Below are 6822 nucleotides of genomic sequence, written 5' to 3'. Positions count from 1 at the left end.
ATATATATATATATATATATGTATATATATATATATATATATATATATATATATATATATATATATATATATATATATATATATATATAATTATATGTGTGTGCGTGTATGTATAAGTATTATTTGTTTGCCATGTTCTTGGCATACTCTGTGGAAAAATACAGCCAGATAAGTTAGCCTGTCCTCTAACTGACCGTCAATCATGAAAGAAACGTTAAGTATCTGCTGTGTACACCACACCTAGTTACCATATGTGTTTAATCACCAGAAACGAAAAGAGGATCTTACCTCTAAGCACGCTGCCAGAAATATCCCTGCATATCTATGAATAAGCACAGAAACAATTCATACACTAATGCAGTGAAAATGCCATACACAATTATTTCTATACCTCCTCGCAGCAATGATCTTTATATATTTACATATATATATACTTTTTTTTTTTTTGGCGGCGGGGTTGCTGTTGTATTTCTTGATTTAGTTGTTATTGTAGTCTCAGTAATACTTTTTTTTTTCTTTATTTCCTCTCGACTTCTTCTAGTGAATATATATGATATAGAACAGACACAGAATGTTGGATTCAAGACAAAAGTTTGTAAGTGTATTTGGGAATGAGAGACGTGCCGCATACAGAAAGCGTTAGCTGGCCAGCAATAGTCTTAGATGTATAGGCTCACAGCAAATATATAATTGAATATATATGTACATAGTAAATATATTGTTGCATACATATATGCCTATTTGTGTGCAAAAATACGAGCATAAAATCATAGGTAAATCTGTAAGCGAAACAGTAAAAATATGCAAGATATACTAGAAGTTCGATATATAACAATTATCGTAATCATTAGAAACACGCTGATGATTATAGCAGGAGAATGCACGCATACATGGACAAACAAGCTCACTTATACGCACACATATGTACCTATGTACATATGCAAATACACACACTCACACGCACACGTACAAACATAAACACATGTAGCAAGATATTTGTACAGTTCTATGTGAATATATATACGTGTGTATATGAATAAGTTGGAGTCAACAAGAAGGTGTACGGCTGGACATTTATTTGTAATCACTACAGTTGTTTCTACGCAACGTAATTCTCCAAGCTTGCAAGTATTTGGTCACGTAACCGTTTCTCTGCAATATGAGATCTAGTTTTGTTTCCTCAGGCGATATATGAATATTGTCTCTGTCAAGTCAATACGTGTGTATATTTACATAATAGTATGTATAAATACATGGTTCTATAGGGTGCACTACATATATATATATATATATATATATATATTATATATATATATTTATGTATACTTGCTTGCATGCATTTAAGTGTAATACTGCTCTGGATCAACAGGGTAGCTGCTGGAAGTTCCTATGTATGGCAACAGGACTCTGTATTTCGCCACGCAAAAGGGAGAACCCAGTCATGGCTGTCAGACAATTTCTGCGACCACCTAACTCCCCAGACTGCAAACCCCTTGACCATTATGTGTGGGACACAGTTGAGCGAGAGACGAACAAAACACCTTGTAACACCAAAGATGAACTGAAGGCAAGGATTATGGCAGCACTCACCAACTTAAACAAGGAGACCGTCCAGAAGAGTTGCAGAAGCTTTCGAAGTCGCCTGGAGGCCGTGGTTGAAGTCACTGGCGATCTTATTGAATAAATTTACTCTTTAGTATTTCAAGACATTTTAATATTAACTTGGTAAATATATCTGCTAATATGAGCTGTCAGTGTTATTTTCATTCTTCTGCGTAATGTGGACGACAATCTATTCACCACACCACACCACACACACACCACACACACACACACACACACCACACACACACACACACACACACACACATACACACACACACACACACACACACACACACACACACACATATATATGTATATATATATAGATATATAGATATATATATATATATAGATAGATAGATAGATAGATAGATAGATAGATAGATAGATAGATAGATGGATAGATATATGGTGGTAGACATCATTTCTGTTATGATATTAAATTTTTTGTTCTGGGTCTATGTGCTTCGAGCTCCAATCCCACTGATAACAGTTTTGTCTCGCCGTTCATAGTATTAAATAACAAACAAGTACTACAAGCAATTCTCCTCGCTGTATGTCTCTTTCTCCCTTTCATCCTCATGCCATGTACTGAGTCGTAGGAGATCTCAGACGTTATCTATCCTAGAACTGAGTGACTAAAGAAATAATTTCATCTTCTCAGAGAAAAAAAAACAATGATATGCAACTGTTGAAGAAGGAGCCGATGTGCAGTACATAAAGAACAGAAATAAAGAACACTATTTACAATCAACAATACTATGGTATTCGAATTATACTAAAATTAGTAGTGATTTGTAAAGGTGAATGTGTTAGCAGTAGAACTTGAGGTAATTGAAGTATAATTGCTATCACTACTATATCAACTATCAATCCCACTAGAGCTGCAAGTTGTAGTATGATACGTTGTACTAAGATAGATAGGTAGATATATATATATATATATATAATATATATATATATATATATATATATATATATATATATATATATATAGATAGATATATAGATAGATAGATAGATAGATAGATAGATAGATAGATAGATAATAGATAGATAGATAGATAGATAGATAGATAGATAGATAGATAGATAGATAGATAGATAGATAGATAGATAGATATATGTGTATGAAAAATATGAATATATAAACATACAGGCTCATAGCTGTGCTATAAACATCAGGACAGAATTTACGATGAAATTGGTATCATATTCTAGAATTAATTGATTTAGTAAGGATTCCCACAGAGCAGAATATTTCTGGAGAACTTATATGCTAAAATACCAGTGCTAAGAATCCCTAATGTGTTTAAACATTTTCATCTCTTTTCATCTCAAATCGAATTTCTGTTCAGTGTATTGCGCCTTACCTCCCATAATATATCTGTTTCCGCACACAAAGCAAATTTTTGTGCTAAAATCGTATTTAAGCTTCTCCAGTAGATAGTTAGGAAAGAACGACAAAAATAAATTGATAATTTATTTTTGCAAGCCAGTCTGTAACTAGCCGATAAGTTGTGGTGATTAGCGGTAACTTTAAGTGTAAATAAATTAAGTATTGTTTACTCATTCTCGAGCCACTCCTGGCTCATAGGGCCGGTTTCCCAGCTTCCTTTGCTTATAGGATCCCGAACTGGACGGGACGCGGGTCCTTCTGCCAGAACCGCGTGGAGCTTAGGTGTTTCACTCATAAACACACACATCGCCCGGTCTGAGATTCGAAACCGTGATCCCTCGATCGCGAGTCCGCTGCTCTAACCACTAGGCCATGTGCCTCCACTAAAATAAGTATAAGTATAAATGAAATTCAGTATAAGGGTAAATATAATCTTTTAAAATTTCAAGCAGTCTAAATGTAAAATTTCAATTATAATCTTAACTTAACATCGTTATTATAAAAGATATAAAAAATTCAAATCAAATTTACTATGGAATTGAAACTACATCACCTTATCAAATAAATTTCTACACACCAAACTAGTTCCGAGGAATATATATTTTCGTATTAATTTGCTTAATCGCTTAAACTCTATTGGTCATGCAAAACATTTTAAAGCCAACTGTTAATAGCGAGCGAGTACGTCTTGGTAAGATATAACATTCTATCTCTACTTTTTATTTCAGGAACCTATATAGTCGCTAAGTACAAACCCTATCTAGATTCTCACAGTTGTATATCCACGTTACGATAGCACGGAGGGGATACAGCGGCAAGAGCATTTGACTGGTATTAATCTAATTTTCTGTAAAATAGTTTGGAGTAGCGTTATAGTAAGTATCTTGCTCAATGACACAAGACGTCGCCCGGTCTAGGAATTGAACCCCTAGCTATATAATCGCAAACGAAATGCCATAATCACTAGACCACTCGCTTTCATACCATATATCTTCATGCACAATTACGTTTTTAAATTCTCAATTACATCCCTTTCTACAAGGAATACATACAAATGTAATCATAAATTAATGGAAACTGCAGCGAAGCCATTAATGATAAGTTTCTTTTTTTCTTGATACCTATATACGTACGTGAGTGAGTCCGGATGTATGTATATCTAAGCTACTATTGTATATGACTACGTTTGTATGCTCGAAACTTTGTACATACATATCTATAGGCGTGGGAATGGCTGTGTGGTAAGTAGCTTGCTTCCCAAACGTATGGCTCTGGGTTCAGTCCCACTGCGTGGCACCTTGGGCAAGTGTCTTCTACTAAAGCCTCGGGCCGACCAAAGCCTTATGAGTGGATTTGGTAGACGGAAACTGAAAGAAGCCCATCGTCTATATATATATATATATATATATGTGTGTGTGTGTGTGTGTGTGTGTTGTGTGTGTTTGTGTGTCTGTGTTTGTACCCACCAACATCGCTTGACAACTGATGCTCATGTGTTTACGTTTCCGTAATTTAGCGATTCTGCATAAGAGTCCGATAGAATACATACTAGGCTAACAAAGAATAAGTCCTGGTATCGATTTGCTCGATTAAAGGCGGTGCTCCAGTATAGCCACAGTCAAATGACTGGAACACGTAAAAGACTAAAAGAGTATATGAAGACAAACATCAAGTGGTGAGATATATAGATCTCCATATATACATGCACACACACATATATATAAGTAGACGTGTAAAATAATGTTTGCGTGTGTGTATGCGTCTGTATGTGTTCATTGTTTATATGTGTGTAGGGGATATATTCGTGCAGTTGTATGTAAATAACCTTCAAGACAACTTCCAGCACACTGTCTGTCGAATGTGGCAAAATGTGAAACCAGATTCAAAGCCAAGCAAGCGATCACATCATTTGAGATGTCGCCTTATAGTCGTAAGTATAGCCATCCATTTGCCTTTTACTCGCCATTTCTTTTTCTGTGTTTTTATAGCTCTCTGTTTCATTATTTATCCATATATCTATCTATTTATCACTCTCTCTCTCTCTCACTCTCTCTCTCTCTCTCTTCTCTCTCTCTCCATATAATATATATATATATCTATATATATATATATATATATATATATATATATATATACACACACTCACAACGTTTGTGTGCGTATGTTTATGAGCGTGTGACTACGTACAACTGTATACGAATGGTCATGCAGCACTAAGTATAGACACGTACTTTTTTGCTTTTATTCTTTAACCCCTGTTCCTCTTCTACATGCATGTATGCATATATAAATGTAAATGCATGTATATAAACAAAACACACACGTGTCTAAAAATATTATACATTCACACATACAGTCCTATATATACATTATATATATGTATGTAATAATATAATATATATATATATATATATATATATAATATATATACACATACAGTTAAAAGTCTATTTATACGTCTTCAACCATCAATGTCTGCAGGAACATACGTATCGAACTCAGTCTTCATACATTTAATGTATCTCTTTAACGATTATCGATCAATCTTAGCCGATCGATCTTTTACCGTACATCTCCATCCCTATTGATCGATCAGTAAGGCTGCTTATTAACAATTCTATTTCTATCAACTCGATAACTTACCCCACATTAAAAAGCTCTCTCTATTTGCTACTTAATTTTTGTCATTTATATATATATATATATATATATATACATACATATACAGAGACATATATACACACATACACGCATATACACATATTCCTTGACGTATGTTTGTGTATATATACGTCTGAGTCTATGTATATACGTATGTATTTATACTTACGTACATTCCAATATATATGTACGTGTACATGCGGACGAGATGGAGTTTTACTTTCTCATCTACTTACAATAATCATGCTATCATCTCTCTATCAAAGAACGGTGTACATACAACATATATGTACCTCTATATCTAAGCATGTACATATTACAATATTGCATCAAAATTAATAAAAGCACACAACATAGGATACACGTTGTTTTGTGTGTGCTACAATAGTATATATATATATATATATATAGACACAAACATACCACACACGCTATATATATATATATATATATATTATATATATATATATATATATATATGTATATGCACCAATCTATATGTACGTAGGTTTGTATGTGTGCCTGGTATGTGTGTGTTAAAATGTTAGGATTATGGGTATGCCTGTATAGAAAACATATGTAGCATTGTTTCCATTGTATGTTTCTATAATCACATGGCCATCTGCTAATTGTTTCTTTGCCTACCACCGATCCCCCTATTTCTTTCTCTCTCCCTCATTTCAATATATATATATAATAATATAATATATATATAATATAATATCTATATATATATTATATATTATATATATATATAATATATTATATATATGTATATATATATGTATTATATGTATATATATATATACATATGGGAAGACAGAGATGGTCGAGCCCGCCGAACCGACCAATGCTCTGCTTCCACGTCTCTCTTCCTCTGGGACCAATCTATTCATCCAACCTTCCTCACCAGCAAGATAGATAAAACAAATAAACGATCACGTGGGGAACATTATTCACTGTCCGATCTACACATCTTTTTTTTTGTTTGTTTTTTTTTTGGCTTTTATTTTATTAGTTCTTCTGCCCATTCAGTTGCTTTCTGCTATATGTTGGCCAAACATGTACTTACTACTCTTTTGTAATCAATAAAAAACTTTTAAAATGAATGAGGTCGTCTCAGGTCAGAACCTGTTATTTCCTTTTTTCGTGTATTT

Source organism: Octopus sinensis, linkage group LG17 (genome assembly GCF_006345805.1).
Source record: "Octopus sinensis linkage group LG17, ASM634580v1, whole genome shotgun sequence".
Lineage (NCBI taxonomy): Eukaryota > Metazoa > Mollusca > Cephalopoda > Octopoda > Octopodidae > Octopus > Octopus sinensis.
The sequence above is the reverse complement of the archived record's forward strand: the minus strand, read 5'-3'. Positions refer to the sequence as shown.